Below are 21,115 nucleotides of genomic sequence, written 5' to 3'. Positions count from 1 at the left end.
GAGAGAGAAAGAAAAGAAAGAAAGAAAGAAAGAAAGAAAGAAAGAAAGAAAGAAATCACATCAATATCTGCATGAATGTATGCTTTCAAACAAAGATAGAGTTCTAATAAGGAGCTTCACAAAAGTACTTAGAGAGCTCCCCTGCAGAAACCTTTGGAGCTGCTTTGGAAACCATGGGAAAATGAACCTTGTAACTTCTTCTTCTTTAAAAAAATGTATTTATTTATTCTGTGAAGGCACGCACACGTGCAGAGCCATAGTGCTACTTGCAGGGTTAGTTCTCTCCCTCCACTGTATGGGTCCTGGGGATTGAACTCACATTGTCAGCCATGGTGGCAGGTATCTTTACCCACTGAGCCATCCTGCCAGCCTTGGGTGGTTGTTTTTAAGTGAATCTCAACAATACAGACATGCAGAAACATAATAAGCCCATGTTTCTAGAAGCCAAAATATTTCAGTATCGGAGTTGTTTGGGTTCTGTTTATACAGGGCATAAAGATAAATTCTAAAAATCAAAATAGTAATCTGGGGATCTTTTAAAGAAAATATCTATTTTGACAGGAAAATTACAGTAATTGTACCTGGAGTACATAGTCGAGGGGTGAGATTGCTTAAAATGAAGAGGAAATAAAAGCATGTTTATGCACACACTTCAGTATTCTGATTTGAATGCCTTATCAGGAGAAACTAAGAGTTATGTTTTATGGATCATTCTTACAACAATCTTATGGTTATTTGTATTTTGTGTTAAATATTTTCTGACATTTTTACTTCAATTATTTTTAGCTGTTCACCCACAAACCCTGTAAGGCTGACATAATTATTTCCTTTTAGTTTACAATAGGTGTGTATTTACCTATCTATTCTATTGCTCTCCACGCTAGCCTGCTGCTTCTGGGACAAGGCTATTTTGAATACATGGAAGGTAAATAAATAATGTCTGAAGCTGTGATGGCTATTCTTGACTACATCTGGAATTAGACAAAACTCAAGCAGCTGGGCACGCCTCTGAGGGAATTTTTCTTTCTTGATTGGATCATTTGATTTGGGAAGACCCACCTTGAATCTGGGCCACACCTCATGTGGCAGCCTAAATAAAGGATGTGGAAGAAGGAAGCTTTTGGTTTTGCTTGCTTGTCCTCATCCTCCCGGGCAAGTTCATCTGTCCTACTGCTAAGCCATTCCTTTGGTAGCATTAGAGCCCCCCTTTTGTTCAGGATTCCAGTGTTTACTGGAGGCCAGTGAGATATCCAGTCACGTGGACTGAAAGCTATTGGACTCTTGGACATTTCATCAGGAGATAGCCATTTTTAGAATAGCTGGCCCACAGCCTGTAAGCCACTCTAGTAGATTCTAGTTATATATACTATCAGTTATGTTCATCCAGAGAACCCCGACTAATACGGGTACACAGAAAACCCCATAACAATATCGATGTATAAAAGAATTATCTTTTAATGGAGTTAAAATGGAAGTGACATTGGCCTTGTATAATTTATTGGCTTAGTAATCACATAAAAAGAAAATTAAGATGCAGAGCATATATTTGCAAAGTGGCGACTCATTAATAAAGACTAAACTCTCATAAAGCAGCAGAGTCTAGAAGAGCTCAGGATGCAGCGTGCACACCAGAGTCATGCCTCGGGTAGATGATGAGAAACTACAAGTTTCTTAGAAGCTATGACAGAGGGGCAAGACTGAAAGCCAGAAAGGAGGTGGTGAACAGAGACTGTCTTTTGTTAAATGTGGATCTGTGGGAGTGTTCGTGATAGCCATGCTGCTGCCATGCCTGTCATCCCAGCACTCAGGAGGCTGAAGAAGGAGGATTGCCACAGACTCCAGCCAGTCTCATAGTGAGTTTTGTAGTGATGAGGCGAGCAATCCTGCTTTTCATCCTGCCCGGCTCCTGCATGGCTAGCTTACACCCCAAATGACAACATGATGCTGGAGAATTGTCTGTATTCTGTCAATCATGTTTTAAATAAACGCTGATTGGCCAGGCAGGAAGTAAAGGTGGGAAAACCAGACAGGAAGTAGAAATGATGTAATGAGAACAGGAGAATTCTGGGAATGAGGAAGTTGATTACTCCCACTCCTGCCCAGATCACCGAAGCAGCAGGATGTGATCTGTCCCACTGAAAAAAAGGTACTGAGCCACATGGTTAACATAGATCTAGAGCTAATGGGCCAATCAGCTTTGTAACTTATAGAGATCTCTGTGTTATTTTTGGGGGGTTTGCCGGCTGTGAGGTACCGGGCTGGACAGAAACCCAAACAAGCAGGCCTGGCCCCACATCATTGTTACAACAACACACAAATTGTATTCATTTAAACACTGCCTGGCCCATTAGCTCTAGCCTCTTACTGGCTAACTCTCACATCTTGATTAACCCATTTCTATTAATGTGTATTGCCACTTGACTGTGGCTTACCGGCATGAGTCTAACCACCTTTCATCTTGGGTAGGAGAAGCATGGCATCTGCCTCACTGCCTTCTTCCTCCCAGAATTCAGTTCTGTCTACTCCACCCACCTAAGGGCTGGCCCATCAAAGGCCAAGGCCGTTTCTTTATTAACCAATGAAAGTAACACCTAGACAGATGACCCTCCTACATCAGAGTTTTAGGACAGCCTGGGCTAAAGAACAAGATCCGGCCACCAACCAAATCCAAACCCAAGCCATGCTAGAACCAATAGGGAACATGTACTGCAGAATAAGAAAATATGCCGGCCTTTAATTCACATGAGCCTATCTTAGAAACAAGAAGATTTATACTAACATTGACTCATTACAATGGTGTGTGAGATCATAGTAACCAGTTAGATTTTTAATAAAATCAAAACATCTTGCAAGACATTAGGACCGTTTAAATGGCTGTACAATGGCCCTGATGTGACAGTGTTCTCTTCAGCTCTTCTCAGGTTAAAGCACATGGTTACATCTGTCTCAAGCACTCTTGTAGTAGAAGACATGACATTTGGGGAATCTCTCACCTCTGGAAGGTGTCGCCCCTCCGGTGCTAGACTGTCTCACAGTCGTCATAACAACTGCACACAGAGATTTAGCAGCTTCTCGGGTTCTGCTTCTTCGTCTTTAAAATCATCTAAACTATTGTGCCAAGTATGCTTTATAAAAGTGAAATTATGTAGCAGCACAAAGTTTGGAGATCAAAAGTGCCCGGGAAACAAGCTGCAACACTGCTCAGAAGTCAGTTTTTCCTAAAAGTATCTCAGCAGAGTCTGCCTGTGGAGAATTCAACTGGGAATTCTCTAAGTGAATGCAGGTGCAGGACACAGTATTGACTAAGAGTGCACTATCATTATTTAAGCAGGAGGTGGTTTGGGGAGGGTTATTTTTCCACTGGAATTATTTATAACTATTTAGTTGTTTTATAATTATTTAGTTGTAGCCCAAAGCAGCCAACTAGCTGGGCATGGCAGCGCTTGCCTTTAGACCTGGCCCTTGGGAGGCAGAAGCAGGAAGATCTCTGTAAGTTTGTGATCAGCTTGGTCTACACAGAGAGTGAGTTAAAGGGCTCCATAGTGAGATTCTGTTTTGAAATAGAAAAGAAAGGATGGGGAAAAGAAGGGAAGGAGTGGGGAGGGAAGGAAAGGAGAAAAAACAGCCAACTTCTGGTCAGTTCTATTACTGTGTTTAACTTCCTGGCAGATGATGTGTCCCCTAGGCAAGAGGGGATTACTCTGTGTCCACATGTTACTGACTTTCATCTCTGCCCTTAAAACGTACCTTATTGTATAATTTGGTACTAGGTACATCCGCTAAGAGAAGCCAGTGGTATTCTGGATTCATGCCATCCTTATATGTGCCCCAGCATTTGCTGGGTGAGAAGCAGATCCAAGACGGTGCTCCAATCACTAAATGGCAGTCATCCGGTCACTGTGCATCATCCAGATGCTTCCCAGTCCCTTACACTGCATGATTAGTCACGTGTGGAATCTCACTGAATACTAGAAAGACTTGTTTACCCATCGAATGCAGAAGACTTGTTTATCCGTCAAATGCAGAGAAAATTCAGCTAGCCTTCAGTGCTTAGCTGGCCCTCAGCATTGGTGCAATCGTAGGATCCATTCTGCTCTTTCATCAGGGCTCTCAGCACTGCTGAACTCCGGAATTGCTGGGATAGCATCAAAGTTTCTGTGTCCCCAATAAAGTATCAGAAACTTTTGTGTTCTAGCATTCATAGGATTTGCTTTGCAAATAGGATTGTAGAGAGGATAAAGCTTACCACAGAGCCCAGTGATTAGACTTTTGAGAATGGGAGTATTCTATACTGAGGTCCAGGGTCTCCACGCTACTTCTCCACCACACTCCATCTGCATCCTGCTCATATGCCAACCCTGTGAAGGTAACCACAGAAGCTGTTTGTTTAGGATTGCAGATTGGAGAGCAAGGCCTCATGAGTGTAAGGAAGTTTCTGTCTTGATGAGCATAGGCTATCAAATCTTTTTAATGAATGGCAGGTTCTCCAGATTCAGACGATGAAGGAAGCTGAACAACTGCATCATCTACATCACTTCCGTTATAGGAAGCAAATGGGCATGAGAGAAATGGCTTGGCTCTCCGCCCACCCCCAGTTATTTTGTGTCTGTGTGTGTACACGACATAGCACATATCTGGAGATCAGAATATAAGCCAGCCCTTTATTTTCACCATGTAGGTCCTGGGAATCAAACTCATGTCAGACTTGGCAACAGGTACCTTTACCTGCAGATTCACCTCCCCCTCCCCCTTTCCCTTCCTTCTTCTTAGAATCATGTCAATGTAGCTAACAAATTTTATCATTTAAATACCACATAATTTTGAGAGAAGAGTCAAATTATTACTAATATAGGAAAAGTGGTGGTGATTATGGGCAAATCACAGCATAAAGAAAAAAGTAGAGTTACAAAAATTGTTTCCCATACAATGTAGTTCCAAAAATGTTTAACATACCATATTTACTGATAACTATTTAGCATCTACTAGTGCCAGGCGTCAAGCGTGGGGAAAGGGGATAGACTCAAACCAATTATAGAGCTGGGCTACAGTAGGAGACGTAGATGAATGGGGAAAAACAAATTGGATCTTGCATTTATAAATTCTTTGAAATTAACAAAGAAAGAGTACTAAAGAGCCTGGGAAGGAAGTGTGTGCAGTGTTTACAACGTAACGAATCATGGTCACAGAAATGGAGGAAGGTAACAGAAGGCAAAAGTGAAGGCCTTAGCCACCAAGGAAGGGGTTGATCAGGCTGTGAAAGGGCACCTACCCATGCTGCTCAGGAGGGAGCTGGGCAGTGCCTGAGCAACAGCAGACAGCCGTCCCCCAGCACAGGTGGCAACACAGCCATCACTACCTCTCAAACCCGATGTCTTGATAAAAGCGAACATGCTTTAGAACGACGACTGTCATGTTGCAGAATATTTAACTAGGCAAAGATATGCTAATTCGCTTGTAGTATAAAATATTACTTTAACGGTGTAAAGGTGTGTCACTTTTGCTTATGCTGCATTTGTTTACTGATGTAAGGATGTGTGTTTGTGTAAAGATGTGTTACATCTGTCTCGCCTTGCCTGCCTAATTCACCTAATTGGTCTAATAAAGAGCTGAATGAATGGCCAATAGCTAGACAGAGAGGGATGGGTGGCACTGCCAGACACAGAGAATTGATAGGAGGAGAACTCTAGGCTCAAAAAGAAGAGGAAGCATGAAAGAGAAGGAGACGAGAATGAGCAAACTGCCCACTGAGCTCAGTTATGAGAAGCAGCAGCTGTGACTGAAGGAAACAACCAGGGTCCCATTTATATGGGTGGAGAAGCCAGACTGAAGCTTCTCGTGTCTCAGACAATAATGTCGGGAGTGTGTGTGCCCATATTTATCCAAATATTTATCAGTAGTCTGTATAGCAGTTCAGACACATGTCCAAATCGCACAAATATCCTTATTGTTCTTTAAGGATTTATTCTTATTATTTTACCTATACAAGTGTTTGCCTGCATTTACATATGTACACCTTGTGTATGCCTGGTACCTCTGAGACCAGAGGAGGAGGCAGAAGTTACTTGGTTGTGAGCGCCCATGTCAGTGCTGAGAACTGAACCCAGGTTCTTGGCAAGAGCAACAAGTGCTCTTAACCACCGAGCCATCTTTCCACCCCCCATTTTCTGCTCTTAAATTAAGGGGAAACCAAGTAAATTACTCACTCAATGCCACTCCAAGCTTTAAATCCTGGTCCCCTGAAGGACATTCTGGCAATAATTACTGTTCCACAGTGTTTACTTATTCTACAGCAATGCAGCACTTGAGGTCGATTCTGAACCTGGGTAACTAAGATAGCTGGGTACTAGAGACAACCGAGCAGTCCCTGTGACTAATCCCTGTGCATTGTCTCCTTAATCCTTAAATAACACGTACAAGTTTGTTCTTTCTGTGCTTGCATTGTACAAAGGAGAAAAATTGGTGCTTGGGAAGGTTAAATGCTAAAGCTAGCCTCTGAACCCAGGATAACCTGTTGGGGAAGCCTTCTTTCTTCTGCATCTGACACTATTCCTTCCGGAGACAAACCACATTTGCAAAGTGATGCCTCACATCCTTCTCTTTCCCTAGGTGGTCCTCCTGGCACACACAATGCTGAAGGAGCTATGGACCTCCATTTGATCTGCGTCTGCCTTTTCCCTAGTGAGAAAATGTGGCCGTGTCTTCCCATCTTTCCTCCTACTGCCTGTCCAGGGGTGGTATCCCCACCCATGTGTGCTCCCCAGCAACCCTGACAACCACGACCCATAGTCACCTTGAGTCCCTTCATTTCCACAAGAAAATTATTCGCTCAAATTTCATAGTCAAGAGGTGAGACCGATATAAATGTGATTCTTTGCAATGTCTCCTTTGGGGACGGGGGCTGTGTGTTGTAGAGGTTAATTGTCAGAAAGTTTAATTGTTACTCTGCAGCTCCGGCTTCCTCGTGTGCAGGGGCACACCGTAGGTGCTAACAGTGAGGAACTCTGACTGCAACTCCGCGCTCTCTTCATTAGGCTAATGGAACACTTTCCCCTCATTTTCTCCCCAGGGTGGCTGTAGGAGTACAACCTTATAATTGTTGCTCTTACTGTAATTGGAGGTAGTGGGAGTACATATAATCTTATTGTCTTTTCTGTGTGGTTGTAGTTTATTTATGACCTATTGATAATTCCCAGCCGGCAGCAGAAAACTCAGTGAGTTCTGCATTAGCATTCCCACCCAGGAGAGGACTACTCTACAAAGACTATTATTAGCCAAAAAGAACACCTACCAGGGATGGCCCACCATACCAAATATAAACTTCCTTCCTGCAGAGATTGACCCCTCTGGGTATCATAGGTGGTTTGTATTTTTTCCTCACTAGAATATCTAAAGCCTTAATCTGTACCCTTATTTAAGAGGCAAAGACAAAACTTCATAAACCATTTTGAGAGGCTCTCCAAGGCCATCAGGCACCTTCCTCAAAGTGATGGGAGTTGTATCTAGCCATCAAAGGTGTTGTAGTATTGGAAACCAGAGGAAAAACATCCATCAGCCTCCACCCCTGGCCTGGGCTGCTGCACTGTGCTGTGTACAGTTTGGAGCCAGTGAGCCTCTCGCCAAAAGAACACCCTCAATACAAAACGCAGTGCAGGGTGCTGCGCTGCAGGGGATGCATTAGCATTCCAACGTTTCTTGATGAAAGAGCTGCTGTGCCACCATCTCCAAGCTGCGGCATCTTTCAGAGCGGTCACTGTTTTCTACAAACTCTCTACAATCCGTGTCTGTTGTATTCATTCTATGTCAACTGAAGACAGCTCATGCTGAGGGCTTTTCCAGCTAAAGGAGCTCCCATTTGGGCACTGCATTTTGGTTTTGGATAAGAAAGTTTCTTCTAAACTACATACGCAAAGCTCACAGGTCTCAAACCTTCCTTGGCACCCATGAGACTGCGCTTTTATGTTTTTGCCTCCCCCTGGATATTGATGATGGATAGGATGTTTCTTAGTTATGTTGGGGCTCTTCCTGGAATAAGCGTTCAGGCACAGAGGAGAGTGGAAGAGAAGAGGGATCACCAGTAGCCCAACGCCAAGACAGCTCCTGAAAGGCCGCAATGCCAGGCCAACTCTGCCTTCTCATTCTCCACTCTGAAACCACAAGTTGGGGAGGGCAAGCAAGCATTTACAGAAATTGTGCAAGGCAGTCAGCACGTTGTTAACACAGTGACCTATGGTTTCATCTATTTCTCCAGATCCTTCTGTTCCAGGTAGCGAGTGAAGTCATATTTGTAAGCAGGGAGTCCAAGCAGCGTTTTAAGGAAATCACTAAATAAAATGATAAATCAGTGCCTAAGAACTGATCTTTTCACCAGGCAGTGGTGGTGTATGCCTTTAATCCCAGCACTCGGGAGGCAGGGGCAGGTGGATCTCTGTGAGTTCAAGGCCCACCTGGTCTACAAGAGCTAGTTCCAGGACAGGCTCCAAAGCTACAGAGAAACCCTCGGGGAAACAAAAATAGAATTGGTCTTTTCTACCATCTTCTCTGCCAGTCACTTTGTTTCTCTGTGCCCCGATACCTACCAGGAATGATTTAAAGGAAGAGAAGCTCATTGGCCCCACAGCTTCAGTTTCTCACAGTGGGCAAGGATTGCTAGAGTGCCTTAGTCTGTGGTGGCAGGAGCTGGTGGCATGCCTGTTCACACGCCAACCAGGAAAAAAGCAAGCTGGACACTGAGGTGGGGATAACCTTCAAAGGCATGCGATTTATTTTTGCCAGCCCAGGCTCCACCTCTGAGAGGATGTCAAAGTAGCACAAGATGGGGACCTGGCATTTCAAACATGATTCCATGGGGACATACCCACACCCCAACAGGACACAGAGTCAAACATCTGAATTTTGAAAACAAACTATAAGCTAACACTTGTCAGGTATCTAAGAATGCAAGGAGCAGAGTGCTAAGAATCTTCGTGGATATTTCATTTTACACTCCCGTGGTGGACTGAACGCTGAACTCCCCTGCAATGTCCATGTTCTGATAGCCACAACCTGTGAATATGTTACCTTAGATGGAAAGGACCTTGTAGATGTTATTCGATTAGGGATCCTAGTAAGGAAAATTGACACAGTGTCTGGTGAAGACCCGTTTCCTTGTTTGTTGATCTGAACTGGCTTCCATTGTATGCCCATGTATGGTGTGGATCTGAAATATCTCAATAAAGGCACATGCGTTGAATTCAGGCTTGGCCTCAGTGCTGCAGTGTCTATAGGCGGGGCTTTGGGAGAGTAATTGGATTCTGAGGACTCTGATCTCATCAATAGATGCATCCTCACATGGACTCATAATTGCATTGACTTCTGGGAGGTAGCAGAGACTCTAGGAAATGAGTCTTAGTTGGAAGAAGTAGATCATTGAGGCATGTGCCCCTAGGCCTGTGTCTTGTCTCTACTTTGTCCCTGTTTCCAGATTGCCTTGAGGTGATGAATCTTTCTCTCTGTATGCTTTCTGCCATGTTGTTCTTCCCTTACTGTGCCCCAGAAATAATGGTGTCACATGACAATGACCTGCCAAGATAAATTTTTCTCTTATAGCTGATTTTCTGTCATTTTGTCACAATAGAAACAAACCAACCGACCTCACATGTCTAGAGAGGAAAAGAGCTCTCTGGGGTCCCTTGTATAAGAAACAATTGCTTCTATTCATGGGAGCTATGCCTTCATTGCCTCAGTACCTCCTAAAGTCCCCACCTCTCAAGATTTCAACATGTGAGTCTGGGGAGGAACAGCAGCCTTCTTTCTATGGCAGATGTTAACCCAGCTTCCAGCCATTCTGCAAAGCAAAGCCAACATCTTGGTACAGATGGGGAAAGGTGTCTGCATGACCCAGACCACTCTTCTGCCTCTCGCCATGCAAAGGGGTGGCTGACTTTGTGTGTAACTCTATTGTCTTTTGAAGTACACGGATTTCTGTAGGCTGTGTGTAACACAAGATGCAGTGTTAGCTGGCCCTCTGAATACCCATCGTTCTGTCTCAGTCATCAAGAAAGACAATGGATTGATAAACTTAGCAAGGTTTTCATTTTCTAAATGTTTATCAGATTAGAGCTAGGCATACCCTGCAGTAGAATAGCATTTGTCTACCATGTGAGGGGCCCTGGGCTCCATCTTAGCCCCAGAAAAATGACAAGATTGTTAAGAATAGTTCATCGTTTCTGAAATCAGAGCTTCCTGTCTTATACTTGCTTTTGGCATCAACTTTCCTTTGTCTCATCATTATAGTCTAGTCTCTCAAACTATTTATAGTTTGAGGAATGGACAATGTTTTGAGAGAAGAGGCTTAATGGGTTTCTAGATCTATGTAATATAACTTTTAGAGTTTAAGAAAAAAAAAGATATCATACTAAATTTCAATGTCCAAGACTAAATAAATAGAGAGCACACTCTTGGATAGCGGGCGGCCAATTCTCATGTCACTAGCATCTGGCAGTTCCCTCTGTTCTCAGCAGGTTACAGGGTTGTGGATGGTTTATTCAGATGAAGCATTTTATACACATTGTGGCTCTATACTAGTTGTGTATGTTAGTTTGAGAGACTACCTTTCCCCTTCCTGCATGGTGTAAACAGCTGTAACATCTGCAAATGACCTAAGCCTCTCTCCAGCTGGAGTGTGCTGCCTTCTGACCACCGTTCCATCCGTGGATCAAGAATGTTTAGTATATGACTCCAGATGGTAAAAGGGTCCTTCTTGAGACTTTACTGCCAAAGAATAGAAGAGGTTTTTCTCATCCTCTTTGGTGAGACATAAGACTAGCAGGTTGATGACCAGCCTCAAGAATTCACGGTAGATCCAGAGATGACCCAACAGTGCCAGCACAAACCCGACAGCTGACTGCCCACAACCCATGGCTGAAGGGAAAAACTGACTCCTGACAGTTGCCCTTCTGACCTGCCATGCCATGACACATGCAAATACATAAGGTAGAGTGAGAACATATGTGTACTCACACATACCACCACCACCACCCATCCATCCATCCATCCATCCATTTAGAGCATTTAAAAAGAAGTCTTAGTACATTAAATACTTATAAGAGAATTTTCGCATTCCAATTGGCAAAATTACTATATCGATTATTTGACTTTAATTCATAGGAAATTGGCACCTTCAACTACTCAGGCCTTCCCACAGCCAATTCTAGATTTCAAGAAAGATCCAAGCTGGCTGGAGATTCAATTGTATGACCCAGGAGAGCATCTCTTTCCTATCATCCTATTGCCTTCTGTGAAAGAGACAGAGAAGTAGTTCAATGTGCGGATTTCTTCTAAGAACCCTATCCAGACCCAGAAACAGCAGAAAGGTTTAGTTGGTTTTGGGTTTGTTGATGTAATCCTGATAGATTTTTGTTGTTGCTTTGTTGTAGTGTGGGGAGGAGTGGACAGAGGACTGGGAATACAGGTTAGAGGGAGTGTTTTCCCAGCAAGCTCAGGGTCCTCAGTTTGATATGTAGAACCACAATAAATAAATAAGTAAGCAAGTAAATATTCTTTTAAAACTATTCTCCAGGAAAGCAAGGAAATGTTGGTGGCGGGAGGCAGGACAGCCGCCATCTAACCTACTCGACTAGGGAAGAGTTGTCCAGCCTGATGAGTAGAAGCACAATCCTCAGAATCATGTCCCCGAAGCCTCTGGGATTAATAGTCCCGGTATTTATGAAAATGGAAGTGAAGATACAAATGAGAAGAATGTCAGAAAAACTGCTAAAGGTGTAATTGGAACGCCACTCTCTCTTACCTGGTGGAAAACTGGGCCCAGTTCTCATACAAAGAGGAAAAGGATGTTGGGATGGGTGGGGAGATGGGAGTGGCTTTGGGAACTGCCAGGGAGTAGACACTCCCTTGAAAAAAGCACAAAGAGAATCATGTTCACGTACTAAATATCAGCCCTTGTCATTCATTGTCCTTGCGCTCGGCTCCTGGAAGCAGTCAAGCCTACACCACTCAGAAGCTATGAGCTGCCTCTCTGATAATCTAAACCAGCCTAGAGGAAACATATAGAAATATTGATGCATTGGGAGTTCCCATGATAAGGCCAGATCAGCCACTCTGTAGTGAGTGAGACTCACAAATACACAGCTGCTCATGCAATGCATAGAATCTGCTAAGCTTTTAGGTGATCTACTCTGATCCAGGCAAGAAACCAATATATCTTAGATGTCAGAGAAAACCCTCCAACATAAAAAAATTAGGTCTCCATAATCTTTAAAGAACAGACAACCCCAATAAGTTCCAAGGAAACAAAGAACTTGGATGGAGTTGAAAGCAGGGCAAAAGGAGAAATGTTATTATCAAGACCCGCGATAGACACCAAGGTCCTGGCAAATTTTGCTAATATGCACATTCAGAAAAATCTAAAAAACATATTAAAAGTTAAGAGTCTAATAGAAAAATCCAAGAAGTACATCAGAAGAAAATTTGACAAACCCTTCTGAAAGTAGAGCACTAGGGAGCCAGTTAGCACTTGCCTCTATAATCCCAGCACTTGGGAAAGCAGAGACCAAAGGACTGAGAGTTCAAAGCCAGTGTAGGCCACATACCCAGATAATGCTAGAAAGACAGAAAGAGTGGCTGGGGATAGGAATCATAAAATATTATAGAGGAAGCACAGACGAGCCAACATCAGAATTATAGCATGACAGAGGAAATGGAGGGGTGACATCAACAGCAAAAAACTTCATGGAAGCCAGACTTGGCGGCCCACACCCATGAGCCAGCACTTGGGAGGTGGAGGTGGGACAATCAGGACTTCAGCCAACTTTGCCTACAAAGTTGGTGCCAGGCAAGCCTGGAATACATAAAATCTCTTTTAAAAATCCACAAAGAGTTTCTGCAGTTGAATGAAGAGTTTTCACATTCCAATGGCTCTGGCTGTGTCCAGCTCAACAAATAAAAATTAAAAAATAGATAAATAAAAAATCAGGCTCATAAACATGACATTTTAGAACTCATAAAACAATGAAAATATCTACAGAATTTTCAGAGGTAATGTGCTAGATATAAACAACCAAGTCTCATCTTCCTTAGGGGAAGACAGGGAGCCACTACAAAGTGAGGGGAGAAAATTGGGATTTTATAGTTCTAACCTCAAGGGAAATGACATTTGAGTTATATATGTAGAGATTCAAGATTCCCAAATTTGCTCGTGTGTCAGTTTTTATGAAACTACTACAGAAAATCCTCCATCCACAATAAGAGGAAAGGGAAGCTAACTAATTAGGAAAGCCTAGAATCCACTGGACAATACTGCACAGGCTCAAGAGACAACAGCAATCCCAGAAAACAGTACTTAAAGATGGTGTCACACGCCAGGCAGTGGCAGGGCACACCTTTAATCCCAGCACTTGGGAGGCAAAGGCAGGCGGATCTCTGAGTTTGAGAGCAGCCTGGTTTACAGAGTAGGTTCCAGGAAAGTCGGGGCTACACAGAAAAACCCTGTCTCAGAACCCTGACGCCCTGGGTCATGTCAAAACCATGGTTCTGACCTCTTGGAAGAGGCTGCAGAAAGAACAAGTGTTAGCTGATGGGAGGAGAATGAAATCCTCTTTCCCGACACCACATTGCTGTTGTAGTCATGATTTTACAGCGGCCGCGGTTACCTGCACACAAGCAAGCCAGCCAGCATGCCGCCATGGACAGGGACAGGCTCAGGAGACCTCATCCCTAGCTGAGGAGCCATTGGCAGTTGGTGGTCGCTGGAGAAAGAGGGTATCACTTTTCTTTGGGGGTATGGCTGCTGGTAAGTTGATGATGTGCCACACCTGTGCACGTGGGCAGTAATTGGACTCAGTGGGTTTTACAGAAAAAGAAGAGACCAGGAATATGAGGGGGGTGTGTTGGGAGTGCCTGGGCCGGGGGTGAGAGGTGGACATGATCAAGTTATATTGTATATGTGTATGAAATTGTCAAAGAATAGGTAGGGGCTGGTGAAGTGGCTCGATAGCCTCGCTGCCACGCCTGATGACCAGAGTTCCATCTACAGATCCTCGTGGTGAATGAAGAAGACCGGCTCCTGCAAGTTGTCCTCTGACCCCTGTATATATGAGGCCCGTGGGGACACACACACACACTATCAAGGAATGCATAAAAGTATACATTTATAACCATAGGTCCAGCCTGCTGTGGTTTGAATGTTCCCCTAGTTTTAGGCATTTGCATACTTGGTACCCAGAGAGTGGGGTTGTTTGGGAAGGATTAGGAGTGTGACCTTGCTGGAAAAACAGTGCCACTGGGGGGTGGACTTAGAGGTTTCAAAGCCAAGTGCCATGCCCAATGCGCCCCCTGCCCCCTGCTTCCAGCTCCAGCAGCCTTGTCTCTTCTCCCCACCAAGGCTTCTTATCACTCTGGCGCCATAAGCCCAGAACAATTCTTGCTTCTCTAAGTTGCCTTGGCCCTGGTGTTTTATCAGAGCAATAGAAAAGTAACAAATGCCCGGTTTGTGCTTACTATCTTATGCTCGTCCTTCATATGGATATCGGCTTCAAACAAAACCACGGGCTTCTTCAAAGCCAATCAACACCCAACCACCAATATTCATGAAGGAAAGCCTTGTGTGTGGCAGAGGAGTGCTTTCCACGATGATGCGCGCACACCGCCTCTGCTTTCCTGAAATCTATCAGAACTGTGGAGCAGAACTGTTCTTAAATACTCTGTTTAAATAATTGTAGAATGAAAGCACTGTAAAAATCAATTAAGTTCCGCATATGTGCATGTGTGCCCAATTCCCTTAGAAATAGTAACGATTTACAAGCCACCTAAAAACGCTAAACACAGCTGGGCAGTGGCGGTGCATGCCTTTTATCCCAGTACTCAGGGAGGCAGAGGCAGGTGGTTCTCCATAAGTTCGAGACCAGGTGGGTCTATAGAATGAGTTCCAGGACAACCAGAACTGTTACACAAAGAAACACTGTCTTAAAAAACAAACCAAAAAAAAAAAAACCCATAAAACTAAACACATACTTCAAGAGACAGAACCAGGGATAGTAAACACCTCAGTAGCAGGAGCCCCATTAAATCATAAGAAATTAACAGTTGCCATCTATTATTGACACTATGTAACTTGTTTTGCAAATACAATACCATGCCTTTTAGCATAGGCATTGTCTCTTTTCAATCTTAAGTACCTTTATTATTGGCCAATAGTAAAACCCAAAGAAGTTAAACTCATATGAAACCTATTATACATAAATGTGGATTCAAAGTTAATTGCATCTTTTCCTCAAAACACTACATTTGATTTGCACTTAAAACTACAGGACTCAGCTCAGTTCCTGGGGCCTTAAATTCACAATGGGATGTAAAATTTTAGTGAGGGAGAAAAAGAATAAGTTCTTTTCTTTAAATGAAGTTTTCAATTCAAAGGATTCACTCAGTTGGACCTCCAAATTCTACTTTTAATGTAAGAAGGTCTTGAGCGCAAGCCTTGGCTTCAAAGGCTTTTGCATTCAAGTCTAGCTTCACTTAGAAATGAACTAAAGAGAAACTGGGTGTATCAGGACCGCACTTAATCCCCTAGGAGTCAGCATTGCATTTATTAAAATTAAACCCTTCTCTTTGTTTCTCTGCTCTCCACCAGGCGAATCAGCCAGCTTCAGTAGAACAGGCAATGTTTTTCTTTGCTAGTTCATTTGGAAAAGTTGCTCAGCTAATTGAGAAACAGTTAATGAATTTTGCTTGTATTAAAATAAAGGTGATTGCTCAGTGGCAACGATGTATGCAGTTCAGAAAGTCATTACATTTATGTATTGTGTTTTCGTGCAAATACTTTAAATAGTAATACTTTTGCCAAAATGTATTAGCAAGGACTATAATATTATGGTTCATGGTTCATGTGGTATCAGAAAAGAATAACTGTATAAGTAATCGGGGAAACAAAGTAAATGTTCCTCTTGGCCTTGCACAATAAAAATGGAATTAAAATTATTCAGGCTCAAAAATGCAAATAGAATGCATCTCTTCCAGCTTAAAAAAATAAATTTTCATGGCAAAGTTTGTATATTCAATTTCTCCAAAAGTCCCAGCTTAATTCCAGAACCAACCTCATCAAAATTCACTTCATATGCTTTTCCAAAGTCATCAAATATTTCCTTGTTTTAAAAACAATGAAATTAAAATGCATGCTCCTGAACAAGATCGCTTCCTGTTCAGAATACATTTTGGGGAAAGTTATGCTAATCGGTGCCGGAAAGCAACCATATAGCACTTCAGTGTATTAAACGTGAGATTAAATTCATGGTGAATTTAAGAGCAAATAACCACTATCCATTTAAACAGATTAAATCTTGGGAAAGGGCAGAGTTTAGAATGATCTCAAGAAAGAACCAAATTGATAATAGACCTTGCGTTAGACAACAGCGCCCCCTACTGAAAATTTGAGGCGGCCTATTCTGGCATCCTGGGAGCCTACAGAAATGCAGGGCTGAGTGCACAGAAGAAAGCAAAGCATTTACTTCTCTGTTAGGTACCCGGGAATTCAAAGCTAGCAGTGCTGGAAATATTTCTTCTGTGTCATTATGGAGATCAGGCCCATTGTTTGGCCTTTTAAATATTCTCAGCTCTAAGTGTTCAATAAATTGATTCAGCTTTGATAGTTTATTTCGTTTACTTTTTGAGACTGAAGTTTTAGTATCCACTGTTGGCAAACTTGCTAGCTATGTGAGGACGGATGGCCTCGACGTTTTGATCCTCCTGCACCACACCTCAAGGGCTAGGACTATAGAAGTGCACCACTAGGGCTGATTATATGTGGTGCTAGAAAATGAACACACGTCTTTGTCTATATTAGGCAAGCCCTCTACCAACTGAGCTTACGCCCCCTAGCCTCGATTCAGGTACATTCGCAGTGTCTCTTTAATTAATATAAACACATCGTAAATGCCTGACATGAAAAAGAGATGCTTGGTAATGCAATTATCTCCGTTAGACTTCTGTTACCAATGTGTTTCATGGGATGCTTTAACCTAATAATATTGCAGTGACCAGACATGACAATATTCATATCTTTAAATACACATATTCACACATATTACACACATGAGGACGACATGCAAGCTATGGCTCAGAATGAAACCTTGTAGCCTAGAAGCTTAAAAAAGATGAAAAATCTCCATCCCCAGGTCAAGTTCCTCCCTGTCAAGGGCAGGTTCATGACTTCTGCTCTTGTTGTTATTCTTTAGGTGGGCAAACACCCTTAACCATCACAAGAGAAGATACTAAAACTTGTGATGTACTAAAAGGCAAATACCTGATAAATAGATTAGCCACCTATAAAACACCCTGAAAAGTCCATGTAAAATGCCAAATTGTGTTTTAGGTGCAATAACTCAAACAAATTGCCCATGCTCCATCACCAAAGGAAGCTTTGCTCAAGCTAAGTTGCCAACGTATGTGTAAATGTCTCCAAACAGTAAGCCCGAGAATGAGAGAGAAACAATGAAAGAAAACTTTGGGGGGTCATTTTGACACATGGACAAAACACCTTCGAAGAAACACGGAAAGACTGAGTGGACACCTGGCGTAGAGCAGACCCATGTCGACACCTATTGAAAGACAAAAGGATGGAGAAGTTCAGAGAGCACACCTCAGTGCCTGGACTCATGACGCTTTGAACCTGGGAGTACTTTGAGACCTATTTTTTTTTTTTCGAACACAAAGTCCTCATAAAACCTAATTTACCATCAGATATTCCTCTGGAAAACTGTCAAATGTTTTCCTTTTGAAAGATGAAGAAATTCAGGCACGGAGGTCAAATGTCACTCAGGGTCACACAGCTGAGATTTGATTTGGGGCTCTTAACTCCTCATTGGTTGGTCCATAACCACATAATACTTTTGATCAGGTTGCCACAGGAAATTCCTGGTGTGCCCGAAGACACCTCCAATTGAACGTTTCTCCCTTATGAAATAGCTTTACTGTGTGTTTCAGGTAGTGGAGCTAGAGATTTGGGCTTTCTCTGGCCTCTCTCCTGTGCTTCGGAGATTCTCAGAAAGACAAAGGCCAGCTTCTTCCCTCCCCTTCCTGGAGAGTCACCACAGCCTCTAAAAAGGGATTCACTTGCTTGGGTTGCGTTCCTTCCTTGTGGGCTTTAATAAAAACCATCCACAAGACCGACATAACACCTCAGTGCTTGCTATGGAGGTGGGACGGGAGATGTTCTTAATGGAAAAGGCAGAGCTGCCTGCTAAGCTCTCCTCTCAACTTTTTCAAGGTGAGCCTGGTTTTCATGCTTTTCTGTTCTAAATGAATGAATTTGCTGTAATTCACCCATTCTGCTGGGATTATGTATGTGAGCTTCCCCCCTCCATTCTGACTAAACAGGTGGATACATGTTTCACAAACCATATGTGTACATACATACACACATATACAAAACACACATATATGTGTACACGCATACACAGTGTATGTTTCCTGTGAGCCTCTACTAAGCCCTCATTCATCCACCTGAATCTCATCTTGGAGTCCACATTCTGCAGTAGTTGAACAACAAACTCAATGTACAAGTCAACAAATCATTATTAACCTTGCTTACCAGAGTTCCTAGACTGGCAACAGACCAAGGTAGTTACTATGTGTTAGAAAGCTACAATGTATCAAGAACAGCTTTAGGGCCTCAAGGGAGCGTAACAAAGTATCCAAGTCTTTTTTGGCTTTTTTTTTTTTATTTTCCTCCCTGGAAATCTTCCTGGGAACAGTCGCAAACTGAATCCAATTCCTACAGCTGGCATCCAACAAGCTGCCTCAGCAAAAGCACATAAATGGGAAGGTAGAATTGCAGCAAAGAGTGGACAGACAGGTTCATCAGCTTCTGCTTTGTTCGTGTGTGCATGTGTATGAGTGCGTGTGTGTGTGTCTCTGTGTGTGTGTGTGATGGTTGTTTTTTTGTTTGTTTTTCCTTTTACAGAAAGTGTGCACTTTGTAACTGTGAAGTTCTCATTTACCAGCAATTCATGGGAAGAAATTTCAAAATTACTGTATAAAGCTCTGCAGTCTTATTTAGCTGATGCTCCAACGACAGGAAATCTTACAAAGGTGGTCATAAAACTTCAGCTGATGGTATAAACCGGTGGTTGTCAACTTGTGGGGTTGAGACTCCTTTGGAGCTCGCACATCAGATATCTTGCATATCAGATTTTACATTACGGTTCAGAACAGTAGCAAAATTACAGTTATGAAGTAGCAACAAAATAATGTTGTGGTTGGACATCCCCACAACGTGAGGAACTGTATTAAAGGGTCACAGCATTAGGGAGCTTGAGAACCACTGGAAAGCAAACTGTCCCTTTGGTTCACTATAGATTCCTCTTGTCATCTGGCTTGCTCATATTTGATCCTTTGTTTATAGCAAATTCTCGGAGTTCAACCAGCCCAGTTTTGCTTCATTGCCTAGCAACACAATAGTGACGAAAGCACACAGTTCCTCCCCTGAGCCACATTGCATGGCCTTTACATTTCTCCCATTCACCACCCTGCATCTGCTTGTGGTTAATGTCTTTCTTGGATGCTTGATTTCCAGATCCTCCCGATAGCCACAAAAAACATAGAGATAACGAAACAAAACATTCTAACTTCTGAAGTCCTGCTTGTTTTTCTGCCACACTCTCCTTAGTTAACCCCAGGGAGGAACAGCTATGATTTTGCCGGAAAACTTAAAAATGTAATGCTTCTGAATACAAATCATTTTGGTTTGAATGAAGTAGAAGGTGAAACCGAACAAGCAGGAGTCGTAAATAGATTCAGGTAAGTATTCCAATTCCTTCTCCTCAGCCTCTCTCATAGACACAGGGAAGGCACAATTCTAGCGATTGTAGCAAAGTGTGTCACAGATAAACATTCACACTGATGGAATCAGGGACCTGGACAGCTGTTTGCTTTACAAATGGAGTATCTAAATGACTGTGGGCCCCTTCTTTGCTGTGTCCTCATCCCTCCTAGGAATGCTGATCTCACTCAGCATCTGCCCTATTTCTGGAAGCCACATCCTTCAGAAGAGGCCAGCCCAACTCCCTAACACAGCAGAAACATAAGCTGTTCCCATTCATTGTGGTTGACTTAGGCACGGGTGTGCAATACTGTGTAAGAGGAACCTGCTAGTAGCTGTCAGGTGCTTGAGAGGCACACAAATACGGCATGGCTACTTGTAGCTGCCCACTAGACACATTCCACCCATGTATTAGCAGGATGAAGTCACAGGGGCACAGAGACAACCAGAACGCAGAGTCCAGTTCTCAACCCGCCTAGCCTGATATGTTCGGGCCGCTGCAATAAAAGCCAACACAGCATGTAAAGCTCCTCCCGCGCATTTTGCCACATACAATGTGGATGTAATAGCTGGAGGTAGAGCCATCACCTTAGTCATGCATCGCAGCAGTAGAAAAGAAGACATCCTCCAGCCTCTGTCCTTTCAGTTTTTCTGAAATTCGTAACCGAGCCTAACACTAAATGAATGAAACAAAGAAAGACACGAATGTTTGCAGCCCCTGCATGCTGTGGAGTCTGGAAGTTACATCTGGAACTCTTGCAGCCGTTGTGCAAACAGGAAGAGAAAGAGCCTGAGCCCAGAGCCAAGCTAAAGGGTAGCAGGTGATGATATAAAGTCAGCCGGGCCGCAGTGACTTTCCTGGGGCTTTTTATTATGTGAGAAAATATCCTTCATTATGCTTTGAGGCGCTGCCTTGGTGATTTCCGCCTCTTGAGGCTGAAAGCAGCTCTGACCGGGTTTAATGGTTTCCAGGGGTTGCAAACACCGTGCTCCTTCAGAAAGGGCTCAGTAGTCAGAGATTTGGAAGAAGCTGGGGAAGGTGTGCTGCAAAACATTTTGCAAATAGAAAACAGAGGGGGAAACAATAATCCCGCCAGTCTTCGGTAATCATGATGATAATTTGGGTTTTATGGTCTTTTTTAAAAGTACTACATCTAACTACATATATTTTTGTATACAGGTAATCACACTGTATGTCTAACTTTGGCTCCTACTTTGTGCAAATACAATCTCTGTACACAATGCAAGGTCCAGCTACCTGGGAATTCAAGACAGGAAAATTAAATAAGGCAGTTTGAAGAAGAAATT

The sequence above is a fragment of the Arvicola amphibius genome, chromosome 13 (genome assembly GCF_903992535.2).
Source record: "Arvicola amphibius chromosome 13, mArvAmp1.2, whole genome shotgun sequence".
Lineage (NCBI taxonomy): Eukaryota > Metazoa > Chordata > Mammalia > Rodentia > Cricetidae > Arvicola > Arvicola amphibius.
Note: the sequence above shows the minus strand (reverse complement) of the source record.